The following is a 23,339-nucleotide window of genomic DNA, read 5'->3' on the forward strand; positions in this document are numbered from 1 at the left end:
AGGGAAGGGAAAGATGTCAGGGAAGGGAAAGATGTCAGCCCATGGGTTGTTAGCTGGGACTTTATATATGGGGGCTTTAGGGTGTGGAAGGGGGGAATGTTTTGGGGGAGAAATCAGGGAGGGGGAAGCAGGAAAAGCAGGTAGGATTAGGGTCTGGAAGTGTTTACTTTTTCCCTCTTCAGATAAGAGAGAAACAGCTTCTAAAATCTCTGGTTATCAGGTAGAATCTGCTTATCGTATCTTTGGAGATCAGAGGGAAGGCAGACTGCTTCTCAGCAGAGTTTGTTTCCCTTGACTCCAAAGGTCAAGGTGAGGTCCCTGTTGGGGAGGGGGGAAACTGCTGCTGTTTGGAACCCTAACAATAACTATTTAAGATCGTGCTTTCTCCCTAGGGGCTCTCAGGGAGCAGTTTAACAGAGTGGTGTGTGAAGGTCAGGGTCACCCCCAAGGGGCTGTCAGCAATTTACTGTATAAGGGTCAGGGTTACCCCCAAGGGGCCATCAAGTAGTGGTGGGGGGCAGGGCTACAGGCTTCGGAAGCTCAGTGGGGCTGGAGTACAAGCTTCCAACCTGGCTTTTGGCAGAGCCTCAGCTCAGCACCATGTGGGCCCTCCACAGGGTTGCCTCAGTGTCCTCTTGCCATGGCATCTGTCTTCCCCTGAGTGATGATCCATGTGACAAAACGGAGGAGGCCGTGGCACCTGAGATGGCCTAGTTTCTAAACTTGCACATTGATATTTCTGCTTTGTTTATTCAGAGTGAGCCACTAAACCTAGCCCAAGAAGGGAAGTAGGTTCCTCTCCAGAGACCAGCAAAGAACTGTGAGTCTTAAAATAACTGGGCCAGCCGATTGTGGTGGCCCATGCCTTTAATCCCAGCACTGGGGAGGCAGAGGCAGGAGACAGAGATGGCATTGCTTTTTTTGCAAGCTCACCAACTGTTACACTTTGTGCTGGACACAGCATGTGAAGGCAGAAAATGCTGGGCTGGGGTGGAACTCAGTGTTAGAGTGCTGGCTTAGCATGGCTAAAGTCTTGGATTTAATCCCAGCACTGCAATGGAAAAGGAAGAAGAGGGAAAAGAGCGGAAGGAAAGGGAGGGGAGGAGAGAAGTGGGGGAGATACTGCAAGATCCTTTTTTTTCCTTTTGGTCTTTTTTTTTTTTTTTTTTTTTTTTTTTTTTTTTTTGTTTCTTTGAGACAGCGTCTCCCTGTAGCTCCAGCTGTCCTGGAACTCACTATGTAGACCAGGCTGGCTTTGAACTCACAGAGATCCACCTGCCTCTGCCTCCCAAGTGCTGGGATTAAAGGTGTGTGCCACCACACCCGGCTCCTTTGGGTCTTTTTTTTGTCTCTTTGAGACAGGGTCTCCCTGTAGCTCCAGCTGTCCTGGAACTCACTATGTAGACCAGGCTGGCCTTGAACTCACAGAGATCTGCCTTCCTCTGTCTCCCCAGTGCTGGGATTAAAGGTGTGTGCCACCATGTCTGGCTGCAAGATCCTTTTGAGCTGAGTGAAGGAGAACACATCCTTGGGTCCCCATTTTGGAGATGTCCCCCTCCTCTAGCCACACCCCTCCCTACAGACTCACGGGAAGTGTTTACCTAGTACCCTTGACCACCTTCCAGACTGTCCTCTGAGCCTCAGGATCCCAGCACTCTTCCCAAAAGGACTGAACCAGCTTCTCCAGCCTGTGCAGACCTCATCTTAAGACTCATCCTCCAGGGTTAGAGAGATGACTCAGGGTTTAAAAGCACTGTCTGCTCTTGTAGAGGACCCAAGTTTGTTTCCCAGCACCCACAAGGCAGCTAACAATCTTCTGTAACTCTAGTTCCAAGGCATCCAGCACCTTCTTCTGGCCTCCTCAGGTTTGCATGCATGTGGTGCACTTACTTATGTGCAAGCAGAACACTCACACACATAAAAATAATTTTAAGACTCATCTTACTGCTAGTGTCTACAGACAGCATATTCCTGGGCAGCCCTCTGTGGGGTGTGGACAGGGTAACTTCCTCTTTTTCTGGCCCTCATAGATAATCTAGAAAGCATGCCCCTGTTTGTGTGATGGGCCCATGTGAGTAGGGATCTGGACACCTCACCTGCCCACATTGTCCACTGCCCAGGACATGCAGCCCCTCATAGGGACAGTGTGGTGCCACTTCTGAGCCCAGGCCTCCCTCTAGTGACCAGTTGGGGAACAACAGCCAGGCACTTGCCACTCTCTAGAATGGACACCCCTTCAAAAGCCCACCTTCTAAAACACGCATCTGTCATCCTTTGCTTAGAAACCTCAAGAACAAAGATCAAACCTCCCGAGCTCTCCCTTTCTCAATAAGCCTTCAAAGAATATATCCTGGTATTCACTATGCCAGGTATGCAGAACACAGCAATACCCACAGCACGTGCATGAGACTCTTCAAAATGCTACATTTCTAGGGTCATTCAGAGTCAGCACCCTCCATACAACACATGCAGGTCTGCACATGCAGAGAGTTGTCTGTTATATACACCTGCAAATGTGTAAACTGCCCGACCTCCACTGCCTCTGTTGTCACACAGCCACACCCCCGTGCTTAAGGCATGCCAACGAGCTCGCTTTTCAGCAAACACACTGTGGACTTTCATCTCTCTCTCTCTCTCTCTCTCTCTCTCTCTCTCTCTCTCTCTTTTAATGTGTATGAGTGTTATGCCTGCATGTATGTAAGTGCACCTGTGTTGTGCAATGCCCTCGGAAGACAGCAGAGGCTGTCAGATTTCCTGGAACTGGAGTTACAGACAGTTGTTAGCTGCCATGTGGGTGCTGGAAATCCAACCCCCGTCTTCTCAGGAACAGTCAGTGTTCTTAACTGCTGAGCCATCTCTCCAGCCCCACCCCTCTCTTCTTTTTGTCAGTCTTATGCATCCAGCTTTACTCCGCCATAAAGGCTCATGTCACAGCTTCCTGTGGTTTTCTCTGGCCCTGTGGGGGAGCACAGCTGCCCCTCACCGCATTTCCCTAAGCCTTTTCCTGCAGAACATTTACATAGCACTGCCTCTCTGTCCCTGTGCTCTGTGGGCACCATGTCGTTGAACCCTCACACTAGCCCTGAAAGGTAGGGGCTGCTTGGGCTACCAAGCCCCAGCTGTCGATGCTGCCACCTCCTAAACTACAGCTCTTAGCACAGGTATGTTTGTTCCCTGCCATGGGAGCCTCCAGTGAGAACCATGGTCCTTGGTCTCTGAGTTCCCAGCCTGAAACACCATGAGTGAGGCAGACTGCAAGGGGTGGCTTTGCCTGCTGCCATTTCTCTGGTTTCTTCCAGCCCTTCTTGGTCTGAATCCTGATGATAATCTCCCACCTAAGGTGAGAAATATTGATGCCCCCACATGGAGCCAGTAAGACATCATTAACAGGGGAAGACAGAAGCTGTGCACTTGGTTTTCACTGTAAACAACACTCAGCTAACAAAAACTAAGAAATAGGTATAAGGGGCTGGAAAGATGACTCAGTGGTTAAGAGCACTGGCCGTTCTTGCAGAGGACCTGGGTTCAATTCCCAGTACCTACGTGATAGCTAACAACCAACTGTAACTCCAGTTCCAGGGGATCTGACACCCTCTTTTGACCTCAGGCACTGCATGACAAAGGTGCACTTATACACACGCAGGCAATACACTCATACACTTAAAATAAAAATAATAAAAAAGAGAAATAGGTATAAGATGGGAAAATTGTCTACATTACTACTGGCCATTTCTCCCTGTTTTAGTTTGCACATTGCTGCAACAAAACACCTGACACAAGCAACTTGAGATAAGAAGGTTATGTTCTGGCTCACAGTTGCATAGTACAGTCTGTCAGGGTAGGGAAGGCATGGCAGCAGGAGCTAGAGGCTGTGCCCACATTGCATCTGCAGTCAGGAAGCAGAGAGTGAATGCTGGTGCTCAGGTGGCTTTCTCCCTTTCATGGAGCCCAGGACCCAAGCCCAGGAAATGGTGCTGCTCTTTTTAGTGTGTGTCTTCACACCCCAATTCCCCAGATCCAGAAAGTCCCTCACAGACATGCCCAGAGGGTTGTTTTTGAGATGACAAGGTGACCCATCACACCTTCCATCTCTAACTCCCATCCCAACTGTCCAGGGTAGCCGGTACTGACATTATGCCCTAAAGAACCTTAGCTGGCGGCCTGTGTGACTTGGCAGCAGTCCTGGCTCTCCTCCCTCCCCTTTCCCCACCTTCCTGTTTCCCAGTTTCACTCTTTAATTTAGGCACCTGTGTTAAGCAACATTTTTTTCTTTCACCTGGAAAGGTTATGTCCTTTTAATTTCCACTTCAAAATAGAAATATGAGATCTCTGTTTTCTTTCTTCCTGAGTATGAAAGAAATAGCCTTATTGGAAAAAAAAAAGTCCAAACAGGTCATGGTTCAAGTAGACAGTGAAAGCTGCCAGCTGCCCCCCTGTAATAGTAACCATTGTCTTCCATTTGCTAAGGAATAGTCCAGATTTGCCTGAGTGCGGAGTGGGTTTATTCTTTCAGCTGAATCATAAACGTCTCTCTGTCTCTTTTTTCTTTTTTTTCTCTCTCTCTCTCTTGCTCTCGCTCTCTCTTGTATTTCAACAGCCCTAAATGAAGCAGTTGTATCACTACAGGCATTTTTCAAGAGGCACGAAATGCATTCTCTAACTCTGTTCTCTAAACTTCAGTTAGGAGATAGCCCAGTCTCATGGCAGAGGCCTGTAACCCCAGCTACTCAGGAGGCTGAAGGCGGGTGGCCTGTTGTGGCAATAGAGTGTGTTCAAGAGCAGCTTGAGCAAGTCAGTGAGGCCCTATGTCAAAACAAATAGTAAAAAGAGATCTGTGGATATAGCTCAGTGGTAAAGCACTTGCCTAGCATGACACTATGGGTAAAATCACTAGAACTGCAAAAAACAATAGAGGATATTGGAACATTTAGTCCCAGAAGATGGAGTCAGATCCCCTGGAGCTGGAGTTACAGGTGATTCGGGGCTGACCTCTGGTCCTCTGCCAGAGCAGTAAGTGCTCTTAACCACTCTGTCTTCCATCTCTCCAGCCCCCCAAAATAAGAACTTAAAAATGTAGTTTGTGGCCGGGCGTGGTGGCACACGCCTTTAATCCCATCACTCGGGAGGCAGAGGTAGGCAGATCTCTGTGAGTTCAAGGCCAGCCTGGTCTACATAGTGAGTTCCAGGACAGCTGGGGCTACAGGGAGACCCTGTCTCAAAAAGACCCCCCCCGAAAAAAAATATATAGTTTGTATTTATTTGTGTGTCTGTGTGTACACATGTGATATGGCAGGCATGTGAAGGTCAGAGGACAACTTGAGGAAGTCAGTTCTCTCCATCAACCATGTGGGTCACAGGGATCAAACTCAGGCCATTAAGCTTGGCAGCAAGTGCCACTAAGCCATCTCTCCAGTCCAAGAAATAAAAACGGGAAAAAAATACTTTTTTATTATCGGGAGCAAGGGCAGCGTGCACATGCACATGTGTTGAGGTCAAAGGACAAGGATTTTCAAAGTCATTTCTTGCCTTCCATCTTGTTGAGGCAGAGGGTATCTTTTGCCATTTTGGTACTACACTGCATAGTCCAGGCTAGCTGGCCTGCAAGCTTCCAGGCAATTCTCCTGTCTCTGCATCTTGTCCTGCCTCTAGTAGTGCTGGGATTGCAGATGTGCACCACCATATCCAGCTTTTTTTTTTTTTGGTCTTTTTGAGACAGGGTCTCCCCATTGCCCCCGCTGGCCTGGAACTCACTATGTAGACCAGGCTGGCCTTGAACTCACAGAGATCCACCTGCCTCTACCTCCCAAGTACTGGGATTAAAGGTATGTGCCACCATGCTCAGCTCACATCCAGCTTTTTAAGTGAGTTCTATGGTCTAAACTCAGGTTGTCTGTCTTGCATAACAAATGCTTTTACCCTCTGAGCCATCTCCCAGGCCCCAGGAATAAAAACTATTAAATGGACCACCAGCTACTTGTGTGTGCTGATCAGCATGTTCTCTTCCAGTAGGTGTATAATCACAATGCTAATAAGCATGCACATACATGTGCAGGATAGTAATAGTGATTTCAGTTACTCTTTGTTGAGCATGCACTAGGTGCTGAGTGTTTTACGTTCATTTTCTCATCTAAGTCTCTGCACACTGTGTGGAAGGTATTACTTTTACACTCACTTTGAAGGTGTTTAGAGCACGTAAAGAGAGACTTGGGACTGAAGCCCAGTCCTCCCTTCCACTAAGACACACAGCCTGAATTACTTGCTCATCCAGGCTCTCTCCCCATCTGACAAACCGGATTGGGATCTGGTCTCAGAACAAAGGATGTTAGGTGGAGACTCAGCACAACTCAGGTATAGCTAGCTGAGCCTCATGGGAGCTGAGCTTCCCACCATGGTATTCCCCAGGGAAGGCATAGATCTGGCTCTCAAGGCATCTGTGCTGAAAGTCGATTCTCCTGAAGGTACAAGACGTTACACATTGCAAAGCTTCCAAAGCACCTATTTCCATATCCCTTTCCCCAGAGTCCTTCCCTGATGGCAGCTGTCCATGGCCTGCCCCCTTCCCTGCCAACCTCAGTGCACTGGTCCCTTCTTTGAGGCTCTTCTTCCATCCCTTCCAGAGTCCATCTCGCTTATCAAGATCTTTGCCTACCCAGATTACTTACTTTAGAGATTACAGACTGATAACCCCAACAGCCTGCAAAATGGCTTTGCTTGACTTCCACAGCATGTCAAAACTTTGAACAAGTTGTCAATTTTTAAAACTAGTACCTTTCAGTGTAGAAGTGATGGTTCAGTGGTTCAGAGCACTGACTACTCTTGCAGAGGATCCAAGTCAGCGCTCTGCATTCACATGGTGACTAAGAACCATCCATAACTTCAGTTCAGGTGATCCAACACCTTCTTCTGGCCTCCAGGGGCATTGCATGCATGTGGTACACCTCCGTACATATAAGCAAAACACTCATCCACAGAAAATACAGATTAATTAATTAGGGCTAGAGAGATGATTCAGCAGCTAAGAGCACTGGCTGCTCTTGCAGAGGACCTGGGTTCAATTCCCAGCACCCACATGGCAGCTAACAACCATCTGTAACTCCAGTTTCAGGGGATCCAACAACCTCTTCTGACCTCCAGGGCATTGCATCACACAGGTGTACTTACACACATGCAAGCAATAGCACTCATACACATAAATAAAAATAAAATTTAAAAAACTAATTAGGCTGGGCATGGTGGCACACGCCTTTAATCCCAGCACTTGGGAGGCAGAGGCAGGCCAATCTCTGTGAGTTCAAAGCCAGCCTGGCCTACATAGTGAGTTCCAGGACAGCTGGAGCTACAGGGAGACCCTGTCTCAAAAAGACAAAACAAAGAAACAAAGAAACAAAGAAACAAACAAAAAACTAATGAAAAAAGAAACTAGTAGATTTCACATAAAAATCTGACTTGTAACTAAACCAACAAAACCACCTTTTTTCAGAGCAACAACAGCCTGGAGCTGAATAGCAGTTGCTCCTTTATTTATTTGTTATTATTATTTTGCTTGTTTTGTTTTGTATTTGAGACAGGTCTCATTAAGTAGCACTGGCTGGCTTGGAACTTGCTATGTAGATCTGCCCGCCTCTGTCTCCTGAGTGCTGGGATTAAAGACAATGGCCCCCATGCCCATCTTGTTTTGTTTATAGACAAAGTCTTGTGTCACCTGGTTTGGCCTGGAACTTAACTGTATAGGCTACTCAAATTCATAGTAACCCTCCTGCCCTGCCTCAGCTTTCCAAGTGCTGGGATTACAGGTCTGTGCCACCTCACCAGCTCGGCCATTCCTTAGGAAAGCAGGGAGACTGTCCAACTCTTAGTCTCCTCCCTGAATGCCACCTGCTGACCCCAGGCTGAGGGTCAATTGCTCCTTATCACTTCCTTCCCCCCTTCTAAGTTATTAGCTTGAGCCCTGCAGGCATTTGAATTTCCCTAGTTAACTGGTACAGCTAGACTTTGGAGCCGGCCTCTTTCCTTGTTAATGAGGACAATTGAATACCTTATAAATGGTCACTGATTGGGAAAACTGCAATCCTACTCAGGTTCTTTTTGAAAGTTCCAGGTCTGGCCACATCTGCTCAAGCAAAGGTCTCAAAGTAGGTATGCCCTAGAGCACCTTCACCTGAACTCGGTTTTAATGCCAAGTGACAGCCAGGTATGCTGTCCAAGGACATGTGCTTATCATAAAGCAAGAATCAGCAATGCAATGAAAAATAAAAAAATGAATGCTTCCAGCATGCAGGAATCAGAGGCAGGAAGATCACTACAAGCTCAAGACCAGCCTGGTCTGCATACCAAGATCCAGGCCATCCAAGCCTACAACAGTGAGACTTTTTTTTGTTTGTTTGTTTTTGAGACAGAGTCTCGGGCCTGAAACTCACTATGTAGACCAAGCTGGCTTCAAACTCACAGAGGCATGATGGCACACGCCTTTAATCCTAGCACTCGGGAGGCAGAGGTAGGCAGATCTGTGTGAGTTCAAGGCCAGCCTGATCTATATAGCTATTTCCAGGTCATCCAGGGCTACATAGTGAGACCCTATGTGAAAAAAAAAGCAAGACCACAAACAAACAATAAACCAAGGTGAATAACACCTGAGGAGCAAGGCCAAGGGTAATCAATCAATCAATCAATCCATCCATCCATACATACATACATACATACATACATAAATACATACATAAATACATAAATAAATAAAATATTTAAAAACCACGAGATAGCAGAATGCTTACTCAGGGTCTCTCAGCATGCACATAACACACAGGGTGCACTGTAGCTGCTTACAAGCCAAGACACAAGGCCACAGAATAAAACCTTGCCAGTACCTTGATCTTGAACATCCAGCTTCCAGAAATGAATTACACGTGTTTAAGCCATTCAGTCTATGTTTGTTTTGTTTAGTTTTTGTCTTTTAGAGACAGGGTCTCACGGTAGCTTCAGGTGGCCTGGAACTCACTGTATAGACCAGGCTGACCTTGAACTCACAGAGATTCACCTACCTCTGCTGAGATTAAAGGCCTGTGCCACCATGCCCAGCCCTTTGTTTTTGTTTTTATTTTTGCAAGCCTAACAGGCTAAAAATCCCATTGCCCTTCAACTATACTAGAAGGCAGCATCAGGCTATTATTCATTTGAAGATCATCTCACTGTCTCCTGTGGTCTTCTCAGCTTTTTGATCACCAATTCCTTGCATTAACCTCCCTGGATTTCAAGTACTTTTCAGAGTAGTTGCTCTCTTTTTGGTTGGTTCCTAGACTGGATAGCTTCAGTTGTCATCTCAACACACCTGGAAAGAGGGAATCTGAACCTGGGAATTTCTTCTACTAGACTGGACTGTGGGCATGTCAGTTTTCTTGATTGTTGGGCAATGTGAGAGGGCTCAGCTCACTGTGGGTGCTGCAGGTGGTCCTTGGGTGTAAAAGAAAGCAGGCTGTGCACAGACCAGAAGAGCAACCCAATAAGCAGTGTACCTCCATGGTCTGTGCTCCAGTTCCTGCCTTACTTCCCTCAAAGATGGAATGTGCCTTGGAGGTATAAGATAAAATAAACTCTTTCCTCCCAAAATTGATTTTGGTCAGAGTGCTTTATCACAGCAATAAAAAGTAACTAGGACAGAACCTATGTCATTCCTGCTGGCATTCCATGATTTACCCAATTGTCATTGGAAATACAATGTGCCAAATAAGAACATATTCTAAAATTGGGTGGGGTTGGGGATGCAAGGACCTGGGTCCATGCCCCCAAACTGCAAAACTAAAATAAAATCAGATCGATCCAAGTTTGAATTCCAATCACACTTATTTTCTGTGTTACTTTAGTTTCACTAAGCGTAAGTTTCCCAGCTGCAAAATGGAGATAACTAAAATTCATCTAATAGAGGAAATAGTGTTTGCAACATACTCAGCATCATGCCTAGAGTGTTCATTAACTGTTGCCTAATGCAACAGGAGAAAAGCTAGGGCTGCTGAGAAGTTGAGTGCCAGCTATAATTACCAGCATTCTCATAATTTACAGTGTGTACACTAGTCTCTGGCAGCACTGTGAGCCTCTTAGTAGGTAGCCTAGAAAAGTTTTAATTCTCCACAATGCTCAGAAGTGTAATGAGAAAGTGGGAGAGTCTCTGCAAGTTGGAGTGTCCTTGGTTTCAGGGTTCCCACAGAATACCTTGCATTAGGCCTGTCCTTTCTTCCACTCAGCCCAAAGCTAGTCCTGATCTTACCTTTTTTCCAAAGACTCCAGAGTTATAGACTTCTGACCCCTCCCCACTCACTTTCACTACACCGGACCCAAAGTCTGACCTGACCTCTGATCTAAAGGAAGTGCTGAGAACTCCAGAAGTCTGCAGCAAGCTTTTCCTGTAAAGGGCCAGGAGTAAATACTTGAGGCTTTGTGAGCCATTTACAGTTTCTGTTGTAGCTGCTTAACTCTGCCTCTGCAGTGTCAAAGCTGCCAAAAACATACAGGGGTGTGGTTATGTATCAATAAAACTTTCGTGCGTGTGTCTGTGTGTGTGTGTGTGTGTGTGTGTGTGTGGTATATGCCTGTGTGTGCACATGTCTGGGGCTACACTAACCTCTCCATGAATGTGTGGAGGCCAGATGTTGGGTATCTTTCTTGATCACTCTCAATCTTATTTTTTTTTAAATTTTATTTATTATTTTTATTTTATGTGTATGCATGTATTGCCTGCATGTGGGTAAATACACTGTGTTGTGCAATGCCCAAGAAGGTCAGAAGAGGCTGTTGGCTCCCCTGGGATTGGAGTTATGGATAGTTGTTAGCTGCCATGTGGGTGCTGGGATTCGAACCCAGGTCTTCTGCAAGAACAGTGTTCTTCACCACTGAGCCATCTCTCCAGGCCCAATCTTATTTTTTTTAATTAATGATTTTATTTATGTAGATGTGGGGGGAGGCAGAAAAGGCACCAGATACCCTGGAGCTGGAGTTACAGGTGGTTGTGAAATACTCAGTGTGGGTACTGGGAACTGAACTCAGATTCTCTATAAGAACAGCGCGCACTTAACTGCTGAGTCATCTCCCTATTCTCTATTGCTTTTTTTTTTTTTGTCTTTTTGAGACAGTGTTGCCCTGTAGCCTGACCTGACCTGGAACTCACTATGTAGACCAGGCTGGCCTTGAAATCACAAAGATTCATCTGCCTCTGTCTCTGCCTCCCAAGTGTGCCACCCATGACCTCCAGCCCCCACTGTATTTTTTGAGACAAGATCTCTCACTGAACCTAGAGTTCACCAATTCAGCTGGAGTGGCTGGCCAGCAAACTCCAAGGATTCTATGTCTCTTCCCCCCGCCCCCACCCCAGTGCTGGGGTTACAGACATACACTGCTGTGCCCAGCTTTTACCTGGGTATTGGAGATCCAAACTCAGGTTCTCATGCTTGACCAGCAAGCACTTTACCCACTGAGCTATGTCCCCAACTCCAATAAAACTTTACAAATATTTGATTTAATAGTTTCACGTGTCATGTATATTATTTAGATTCTTTGTTTAAACATGTAATGGCTATTCTTAGGTCTTGAACTTTACAAAAACAGGCAGTAAGTCAGTAAGGGTGGCAGGTCATAGTTTTGGGCTGGCTTTTGCTCAAGTTCTATGTTTCTTTCTATTGCCTTTTCTTTCCTTCTTTGCTGAGACACTGAGCTAACCACTTAGCCTCTCTAGGCCTCAGTTCTTTACCAGAAGTCTGGAACAGCAATAGACTTAGCTTTTTTGAAAAGCCCACCAGGATGCCCTGAGGGACAGCATGCCTTGTTCATTTTGTTGATGTTATTATCTTGGTTTTCTAAGACAGGGTCTCATTTTGTAGCCCAGGCTAGTAGGGAACTCAGAATCTTCCAAGCCTTTGCCTCCCAAGTGAATTACAGGCATGAATCACCACACCCCACTTGATATCATTGTTTTTAATCTATTTTATTTGACTGGCTTCCAGGTGAAAGTCCATTTAAACACCAAGTTCCCCTTCTATGACTAAGATGATTGCTAACTGGTCCAGCGATCCAAACATTTTCTCTCTCCTCACTCTTTCCAGCATGAAACAAATCCACCAGTAACATTTCCTGGAAAGGCACGACAAAAGTGCCCAAGTTTCTTCCTCCTGTATGGTCTTCCTAAGAACATAGGTGCATTTGTGTATGTGCCCCTCATGGCTGAGTGAGCCTCTGCAACAGCTTCCGGGACCCTCCTGGCCAGAAGCAGCATCACAGTTTGTTCCCTAGTGTGACTGCGACCTCACTTGCAGGAATGCCCAGGAGTAGGAAGGGAGGCTGGGTCAGCCTCTCGGTTCCCAGAAACCACGCCTGCTCCCCCTGTGCTCCCACCCCCCGCCCCCACCCCATCTTGCTTCCTCAACTTCCTTCCCACGCTTTCTACACACATCCTCCAATTTCCGGAGCATCCTCTCAGCCACTGACCTCTCCAGCAGGACCTGAGGCAATGCCAGAGGTGACGCCCTTCTCCCCTGGTCCATCCCCACTCGGTCCAGCACATCCCTACACTCGCTACCCTCATCCAGGTGTTGATGAGGGATGCACCCGGACCACTAGCACAGTGTTCCTATTCTTACAGGGAACAGCTGTCATGGCTGACCCCAATCTGTTTCAGTGAACTTTCTAAAGAGAAAGGTTGTCGCCAGTGAGAGCCCTGGGACCCGCACAGACCGGGATGCGAGCTTAAAATAACCGATGGACCTGACTTTCATTCTCAGAGGAAACGAGGACCTTTGCGGGTGGGGAGGCTTGAGCCTCTGTTTCTATGACAACGTTTTCTTCTTTGCGGCCATTCCTTTCCTTCTTTATCCATGCTCTTCCTCAATCCTCGCAACGAAAGTCCTCAAAGGTCCTGGGAATGCAGCTCAGCTGGTAGAGTACCTACATTTTAGTGAGCACAAGGACTGGGCCTCTCCACTCACGGCATGAACTTGGGTGTGGAAACCAGCTAGAGAGGTGGAAGCAGGAGGATCATCTTCGGCTACATAGTTCAAGGCCAGCCGTGGGGGCAGGAGTATGTTATAGGTCGGATTTTTTTTTTTTTTTTTTTTTTTTCTTTTTGAAGCAGGGTCTTCCTGTAGCCCCAGCTGTCCTGGAACTCACTATGTAGACCAGGCTGGCCTTGAACTCACAGGGATCCTCCTGCCTCTCCCTCCCAAGTGCTGGGATTAAAGGCGTGCACCACCACGCCAGGCCTTGTTGTCTCTTTTTAAATATTTCCCACAAGTGAAAAGAGGTTACTGTTAAATAGCTATTCTGAGCAAGATAGAGTAACTTAGGTTAAGTTGCTAATATAGTTCATTCCCCACTCCTGTTGCAAGTAAGATTAATTCTTTGACCTATTAAGGTTAAGCTTTTTTTTTTTTTTTATTTCTTCAACTGGCATAAGTTGATTGTACTGGCTTCTTAATATCATGAGCTTAACTGCCTGGAGCCTTTGATTAATGAATCTTACAAGAGCGTTTAGGAGGCAGGGCCCAAGGGTAAATATTAGGAGAATAAGGATCAAGGGCCCTGCAACAGCACTTAACAACGTAGTTAGTTAGCCAAGGTGACCAGGAAAATAAGGACTCATACCAATTCTGGTGATTAATAAGTTCTCTGGCATTCATTCATTGTTAGACCAATCTAATGCTATCTCTGATAACTCCAGTGTGATTAGCATAATGCCATGCATAAAAACAAGCTCTAGCCCTTGATGGTTTTGTAACACTACCTCAGCTAAAGAATCAAGGGAGTAAGTTAAGTTTTCCCATAGTTACACCAGGAGTGCCATGCGGAAAGGAAATCCATTTATCCTTTGATCCGATCCAGGAAGCAAATGTCTCACAACTCCAAGTTCCACAATGCCATTCATTTTCACGGTTACAGTCTGGACTCCCATTTGCTAGGCATCCATAAACTTGTAGGCTTTGTAGTTGTTTCTCTTGACTTGGAGTTCCATATCCCTAGGGTAGAGGAGATGGAACACGAATAGTTACTCTTACTTGTAAAGGAAACAGATCACAAAGACCAAACAGAAAGCTGGGGGGAGTGGCTAGTGGTAGTGGTAGTGGCTAAGAGCTTATCATTTGAAGGTCTTTTTAATACCTAATTATCAGGAGATGGCTCATGGGGATTTCGGTTATTGTACCCAGTTACAGTTTTTATCATCCAGAAGGAGAACATAAGAATTAAGATTCTAGCCGGGCGTGGTGGTGCACGCCTTTAATCCCAGCACTCAGGAGGCAGAGGCAGGCAGATCTCTGTGAGTTCAAGGCCAGCCTGGTCTACATACTGAGTTCCAGGACAGCTGGAGCTACAGGGAGACCCTGTCTCAAAAAGACTGAAAAAAAAAAAAAGAATTGATTCTTTTATCAGTTTTACTTTGAGAGGATTGTCTGTTTTTTTTACTGTCCACATTTGAGGAATGTGGTCCAGATGAGCTCTCTTAAGTTGGGAACAGTGAATCCAGTGGGCACGTCTGGCAACTTTAACAGCAGTTGGAGTCAGCAAGATGATTGAATACAGACCAGCCCACTTGGGTTCAAGGTTAGGTGCTTGATGCCTGCAGAATCAAATCCAATCACCAGGTTCCAGATCTGTCTGTTCAGTGGTCAGTGAGGGATGACTGGGCTCATGAGCCTCCTGCACTAGTCCATGTACCTGGCTCAGAGCACTTTGCAGAGCCTGCAATGACTGTAAAAGGCTGTAACTAGATATTTCCACCAGGTGTTCCTCCCCTAAGTAGGGAGCAAGGGGTGGAGGTCACCCAAACAAGATCTCAAAGGGAGTAATTCCTTTTACATAAGGAGTAGTACATCTGGCTTTTTTTTTTAATTTAGAAAAAGCATTTTATTATAGCTTTAACATACTCAATAACAGTTTCCAGAGCAAAGGTACATCTCTTTCAAAAGTGGCTATAAAATTTTTAGGTTCACTGTTGAATTAATACAGTTATACAATACTGAACTCAGTATAAGCCCTGTAAAGGGCAAAAGGAAGAGTAGTTATACTCTTCCTTCCTTACCAGTTATCATCAGTCTCTGTTATTAACTTAGTCAAAGTCTCCTTAATAGTTCTATTCATCCTTTCCATCTGTTCTGAACTCTGGGGCTTATATACACAATGTAATTTCCAATCTATCTGGAGAACAGAAGCTAAGGTTTTAGATACACAGGCTATGAAAGCTGGGCCATTGTCAGACTCCAGACCAATAGGGATGCCAATTCGAGGTACAATCTCATTTAGTAGCTTCTAGGAGAGCAAGGATTTGCTTCTTTTTTTTATTATTTTGAAGAGGTAACCCAATTTGCCCATGGGGAATTGGGATCGGGACACAGACCACTCTGGCTTCTTCCATGCTGAATGGGGACGTAGGGTGTGGCAATTGGGGTACCCCTTCAGTGGGTCTATTTAAAAGACTCTCAAATTGAGACATGAAGGAGAAGTAAAGGCAAGAATAGTTAGCATTACAAGTTCTAGACAGAGCACCAGAAAACATCAGAACAAGGCAAACTTTAAATGCTTAAAGTCCATTAGAATTTTCTGATGAGGGCTTTCAAAAGCATCCATCTATTGGGTTCTTTTTCATTTTTTTTTGGGCCGCCAAGATTGGACTTGAGAGTGATGAACTTAGGATTTGTTTTCAGGTACTCTGATAGCTGTTAAAGTAGCTAGAATCAGTAGATAGGAAGTAAAATAAACTTAGTCATCATTTTAGAACAATAGCAGCTATAGGTGGGCATTATAGTATTGGAGACCAAGATTTGAAGTCTTACACCTGAGCAGTATTTTCTGGTTAAGAACAAAATCATTACTGAGAAATAATTGTCTAAATAACGTTTTACCTGGACTTAAGTCTAATGTCTGAGAAATACAATTTTTTTTGGACTCTTAAAGAAATATACTTATTATTTTAATTTTTGGTTATACTTTCCTTTTGGGTGTTTAAGACCATATAGTTGGCCCAAATAAACCATTTTATTTTTACTCTTCAGTCTTTGGAGGATCTGTTCCTCAGGGGTCACATGGGCTTTGGAGGAGCCCCTGCCTCCTTTCTTTCACCAGTTCCGTCTATGTGAAGAGAAGTCAAAGGTCCTGCTATATGTGTCTGTTTTTGATGCCAGTACTATGCTCTTTTAATTAGCATGACTCTGTAATATATCTTCAAATCAGGTATTGTAATGCCTCTAAACTTGATCTCTTGTGTGCCTGTACATGCATGCATGGGGGTACATGCATGTGTGTATGCATGCATGTGGAGGCCAAAGGTCGACTGGATGTTATCTTCAATTGCTCTGCATTTTAAGGGGAGCCCCTGGCTCCTTAGGCTTTCTTTTACCATTTCCATCTATGTGAAGATAAGTCAAGAGGTCCTGCTCAATCCGGGCTTCACTTGGAAGCATGGAGGAAATGTTTCCTCTGTGCTGACCCTCCTCTTTGCAGACTGGACACTGGTTTGAGTCCCTCTGGTGGGGTCTCCATGACCTCCCTGAACAAGAGGACAGGTGACTCATCACAGTTACAGGACATATCAAGAGATTCCCATATTCCCCTGGGACACTGTTGACCTTCCAGGGCAAGGAACAAAACTGTCCCTTAAGTCCCTTTGTCCAGATTAGAATGGGCCTTTAAGTATGGTTATTAACCATCCAAGAAGGTCAGATGCACCAGTCTGGTACCTTTAATTACTGTGTAATATATAGATAAAGTTTGAACAAAACCCAAACGTTCTCAATAAACATTGACTGGCAGAGATTTACCATCACAGGTTAACTAGGCACAGCCCAGGCCAGTAAGCAGAGTTCCTCCATGACCTGTGCTCCAGCTCTTGCTCCCAGGTTTCTGCCCTGAGTTCCTACCTTGGACTCCCTGATGAAGTACGACCTGGGAGATGTAAGCTGAATAAACCCTTTCCTCCCCAAGGTTTGGTAGTGGTCAGAGTGTTTTGTCACAGCAAAGAAGAAACAAACCAAGACACCTACAGACAGGGAGTAGACAATCAGAATTCAGACCAAACTTCACCAAAACTGTATTTTTCTAGATTACATACATCTGGTTCAAGGAGGTAGACCTAGTTTTTCTTGAGTCAAATCATTCTTGTTATGGGTAAAAGAAAGTGCCAAAAGTAACATTTGCATAATACAGAGAAACATAAAAGACATCTTTCAGTAGTCATTGTTATGCAGATAAAGCTTGGGCAATATTCTTAAATAAACCTTTAATAGACATCCTTAAACTAGTTGACTGAGTTATGACCTCAGGATTGTCTGTATATTATCCCTGTTCCATCGCTGATAAATCATAACAAACCTATATAGACCTTTATCATTTGTTTGGGCTTTTTTTTATCCTATACATAAATCCTCCTTAATAACATCTTTAAACTTACATAGACCTTCATTACTTGCTTAGGCTTTCTTATTTTTTTTTTCTTTTGTTAATTCTGGAAATATCCAGCCATCATAATCTTTATTCATAAATCCTTTTTAGTAAAATATCTCCATTCCCATATCCTTCTGATATATTTTAACTTTGTATTTTCTTTTTTAATAACCATGAGACATAATATAATCAACAAATAAACATTCCATCTATTGTGAGACTTCCTCTCCAACTTCAAGCAATGTCTATCCCCTTCCAAGGTTCCAGTATCAGCCCAATGCTTGACTAAAGCTTTCCTGAGGAACCAATGAATTTACTGAGCTTACTTACAGAGATGATTGAGGAGTTCCTGAGGTGTATGGGTGACCTGAGAGTATTTACATTGGAAAGCCTTTCCTAGCCTTTCCAAACCCAGGAGACCATATGTGATTAGGGCCAAACTATATACAGTTGGCTGGGAAGAGAGGCTGGATACTCAGGTAAGGTTCCAATGACCCTGCCCATATCTCCTTTAAATAAAGAATACGATAGCAAGTCCAATTGTGATGACCTTCTGTAAGGCATATGAACACAGGTAAAAAGAAACAATTGGCACACAACCCCCAGCATAATCATTTAAGGAAAACTGTGTTATAACCCTGTTTAGACTTTAATAAATTCTTTTAATAACATTTTTAAACAAATTTATGAAGTAATTAATATTTTACCTCATATATATGAACAATTATTCTAAATATATTATTATACTGTATAAACTTTGAGATGCCCTTGTAAGCCTTGAAGCAGGTTTTAAACAACTATACATTTATAATGGTCTCATATAATAAATGCTATGGTTAGACATAATGTCATGACAACCCAGTTTTAAAACCAAGACTGATTTCTCTTGTTCCAAGGGAGAAAAGCACAGAGTCATATCTGAGCCAGCAGAGTTTCCAAGGATGAACCAAGCATCCCTCCCCAAACAGACCATATCTGCCTGCATACCAAACAGTGCTGCAGGAAACAGAGGGAAAAGGACAAGACAAAAACGATGAGCTAGGAAGACCAGTCCCAGAAGTTATTTCCAGCAATGAAGATGAGTTATCATATTAGATCAAATCTATAACCAACAGGAGTTTAATTTTCTCAAATCATTTTCAAGGCTTTAGAGGTCTGAAAGCAAAATAAACCAGACCAAGAATGTCAAAACCAAAATACTTCCAAAGCGAGCAAACCAAAGAGATATTTAAAAACAAATATTATGAAAGCAAACCCAAATCAAAAGGTATGCAGCTAATAAGGACCTTAAACCACCAGTTCAGCCAATAAATTTAAAGATATTTAGGGTTTTTGATGGAAACATGAAGACAATAATTGTAGACACACATGACAGAATTACTTGAGATCTCAGCACAGGAGACATAACATGACATAATTTCATTAAAACTAGGTGCATCCAAAACATGACCTGAAATCAGATAAACTGTTCAACATACACTCTAACATACACTCTAGCACTCTGAGACATACTTCCACCCGTGATGACACAGATACAAGGCCAAAACACAGAATAAGACAAGCACAGGCAAATAACATCAACCAGATTGCGGTCAAATCCAGGTCCCAAAAGACAAGCTTTTGGACTCACGGCCAGGTGGGTCCAGGGACGTCTCCTCTGGAACCTGACTAGGGGGAGGTTTGCGGGGTCCAGCTTCCCATCTAGTAAGTCTGATCAGATCCCAGAACCACAAAGTCGCCGGCTAGCCAAAATCAAAGGAGGAACCAAGCCGGGTGTGGTGGTGCATGCCTGTAGTCTCAGCACTTGGGAGGCAGAAGCAGGCAGATCTCTGTGAGTTCAAGGCCAGCCTGGTCTACATAGTGAGTTCCAGGACAGCTGGGGCTACAGGGAGACCCTGCTTCAAAAAAAAAAAAAAAAAAAAAAAAAGAGAGAAACCAAAACGAAAGCGGTTTTGAGTACTCTCTCACCTTGCTGGTGGTATGGTGGCAGAAATCAGAGGGCTGACTGGGGAAGCAGAAGCAGCTGGGACTGATGCAAGTCCCCTCTCAGGGAGTTTGCCAATACTGCCTGGCAGCCAAGGCTGATGCAGGTCCCCCTCCCAGGGACTCCTCAGAATACTACCAGGCAGGTCCCTTCTCAGGGAGCTTCCTGAAACTGCTGGGCCCAGAAGTCCTCTGGATCTCATTGGAACCTCCAAATGTTATAGGTTGGATTTTTCAAAAAAAATCACCAGCACCACTTTAAGAAAACTAGCAAGGTAAATGTTTATTATTTCAACCAGCTGGGCTGTCTAGCTCAGGAGCAGAAGCAGCCCTAACGATTGTCAGGTCAGAGTTTTTATAGGATTACAGAAATATTATTCAAATAGGACTCTTGTGAACCAATCAGGTTTGTACAACATAGCAGAACTTTGAATGTATTAACACACAATCACTATACAGACAAGTGATACAGTCATATAACTTGGCAATCAACTTTGTAATTTTAAAATTAGTCAACTTCCTAGCCATAACAGGTATAGTAAGAAAGCTGAAATCAGCAGTTACTGGGTGGTCAGACAACAAGGTGGTCTTATACTTTGTGTCAAGGTGACCTAAAATAGCAAGTGAGTTACAGAAGCAAAAACAAGCAGTTAGCCAGATGTAGAATATCTGAGATTAGCACGTTCCACTGGTTTGTGATCGAGCTATTTCTTGGAACTCAAGGCTGTTGTCTCTTCTTAAATGTTTCCTGTAATTTAAGAGCTATTCTGAGCAACATGGAGTAACTTAGGTTAAGTTGCTAATATAGTTCAGAGTAGAGCCTCATATCTGTAATCCCAGATCTTGGAAGACAGACAGGAGTTGGAGTTTGGGACCACACAGATGAGGACAGGATCCAGGCAGAGTCAGAGCTAGGCTCTGCCATGTCACTGAGGATCAAGGCTCTTTCCATCAGTTGGCCCCTCAGCACATTGACATCATTCTTCTGTTTGTTGCCTCGTGGTCTCAGTGTGGTTCCCATGGTTCCAGACGTCTTGTCCTCACATCATAGCATCAAGAGGAAAGGAGCAGCTGTTGATAGGGCTCAGACTTCATTTAATAAAGACAAATCTCTCATCAGGTGTGAGACAGCTCTCACATGCCTTTAGTCCTAACACTCAGGAGGCAGAGACAGGAGGATTTCTGTGAGTTCAAAGCTAGTTCCAGGCCAGCTGGGGCTACAGGGAGACCCTGTCTCAAAAAGACGCCCCCCCCCAAAAAAGACAAATCTCTCTCAGAGGCCCTACAGACTTTTCTATCATGCCTAGAGCTGGATCAGGGAAATTGGATTTCTGTGATTACCATCAGCCAGTAATGATTCATGGGTTGGCAAGACTCTGCTCTGAGATCAAGGGTTTCCTCCCTGTAGCCAAACAGAATCAGATGGGAAGAGGAGGGGAGCTGGGGTTGCACAGAAAACAGTATCTGCCACACCTTCCTCAAACTTCCTGTTCCATTAAAGCTAACTTCATTGTATTTGTTGTTTACAACTAGAAGACTCTTGAGTAAGATGTCTGCTCAAATGGAAAGTCTTCACAAAGCAGTGAGCACCTGGGGTCTCAGCTACTCCACAGCAGTTGTAGAAGGAGGGTGTCTGGGGTCCAGGGACTCAGAACCAGGTTAGGCATCCTACTGAGACACTAGCTCTTTTTAAAAAACAAGGTTAGAAAGCTCACACCTGTATTCCCAGTGCTTGGGAAGTAGAGGCAGGAGGCTCAAGAGTTTAAGGACAGTCTGGACTATAGAGCAAGTTTGAAACAAGCCTGGGCTATATGAGATTGAGATCCTGTCTTAAACAAAGAAGGGAGGGAGGGAGGAAAGAAAATAGCTTTAGAATTAGGAGGGAGGGGAGGGAAAGAGGGAAGGAAGAAAGAGAAAAAATGTAGAGCAGGGCCTGAGGATATAGCCCAGTTGGTAGAACACTTGCTTAGTATGCATACAACTCTGGGTTTGATCACCAGCACAATAGAGAACCAAAGTTGTACACACGTATAATACCAGCACTTGGGCGGTGGAGGCAGGATAATCAGAAGTTCAAGGTTATCCTTGGCTTCTTAGTGAGCTAGAGGCTAGCTTGAGATACCTGAGACAGTCTACAAAGGGATCGGGCCTGGAATAATGGCTCAGCTGTTAAAGGCAGTGGCTGCTTTTGCAGAGGACCTGGGTTCAGTTCCCAGCACCCACATGGTGACTAACAACTGTCCTAACTCCAGTTCCACAGGATTGGACGCCTGCTTCTGGCCTCTGCATGGGCATACTTACATACATGCATGCCAAACATTTATACACATAAAATAAAAATAATTTTTTAAAAGTGGGAGTAGGTGAGTGGGTGGGAGGAAATGCCTCCTTCCAGTTCCTCAGTTTACACCTAATCATTTCTGGCTTCTGTTTCACACCTTGTCTTTCTACAGGTGGAGGGGGTTCTGATCTGTGTGTGCATGTTTGATGTGGGGTGGAGGTAGGGGTGGGGGGTGACCTGCCAGTTCAACTTAGGGATCTGATTCTTGGCTTTCTTCCTCTCCAGCAGGATAGTGGGAGAACAGTCTGTGGGTGGGCCCTAGGCCACCACCCCAGTCTGCCATAAATGGCCTTCACACTCAGACCACATTCTCCCGGATCACATGGAACACTCTAAAGATTGCACATTGTTGGATGACTCTTCTGCAAGTAATTCTATTATTTTGCAGTAGTTCAGGAAAGTTCTTAGAATGCGACCAAAATTTAATCACCATTGAACAAAGATTTAGATCTGATCAATCAGGTGACATTGTCAGCTACACAGACTGTGGGGCCCAGTGTAAAATAAAAAATGCTAAGAATTTCAAGATCTGACAGCTTGGCACAGGAGCCAGGGCAAATCCTGGGTGGCTCACATGGGCCTCATGCTTGGAGCACAACCCAGTCTTACAGCATTGCTTGAATGGTCCTTCAGCCATTCTGTTTTCAATATATATATATATAATTTTTAAAAATTTATGTGTATGAGTGTATTGCCTGCATGTATGTAAGTGCACCCATGTCATGCAATGTCCTCAGAAGTCAGAAGAGGGCATTGGATTCCCCAGAACTGGAGTTAAGGACATTTGTTAGCTGCCATGTAGATGCTGGGAATAAAACTTGGGTCCTCTGCAAGAGCAGCCAGTGCTCTTAACCACTGGGCCATCTCTCCAGCCCCAACCCTTCTGTTTTATTTCTTACTTAGATCAGAACTTTGGTGAGGAAGGGGGATTCTTTGTTGAGCCCTTTGAATCCCTACAACATCTAATATGAATTTTTAGAGCGTATCCTCTCCCTTGCGCACTCTCCCAATACCCACATGCACATCTATATGTAGCCCACTTGCTTCAATGAAAGAAGCTTAGACTCACCCTGATATTTTTCAACCAATCCTCACATCTCAGCATCAAAATTATAGAAATAAATATGTAGCGTACACAGTACAGATTTGGGTTCACCTCTACCCATTAGTGTCTGAATTTGGGTTACTTATAAATCCCTTAGGAAACCCAGTTTCCTCATTGTCAAGGTTGCACTTGCAAAAAGTGAATAAACAGGGCCTGGAGAGACAGCTCAGCAGTTAAGAGCACCTGCTACTGCAGCAGAGGACCAGAGTTCAGTTCCCAGCACCCACATAGGACAGCTAACAACCACTTGTAACTATAGCTCCAGGGGATGCAGCACCCTCTTTGGGCCTCCTTGAGCACCCTCACACATGTACACAGATACACATACATATGCATAAATAAAAATACACATAAAAAATTTCTTGAGACAGGAGCTTACTATATAGCCCTGGCTGGCCTGGAGCTCATTATGTAGGCCAGGGTGGCCTCTACCAGCCTTTTCTCCTGAGTGCTGGGATTAAAGGCATGCTCTACCACACCTGGCCTCGAATATTTTTGTTT

This window comes from Nannospalax galili, unplaced genomic scaffold (assembly GCF_000622305.1).
Source record: "Nannospalax galili isolate Female #2095 unplaced genomic scaffold, S.galili_v1.0 scaffold330, whole genome shotgun sequence".
In the NCBI taxonomy this organism is placed as follows: domain Eukaryota; kingdom Metazoa; phylum Chordata; class Mammalia; order Rodentia; family Spalacidae; genus Nannospalax; species Nannospalax galili.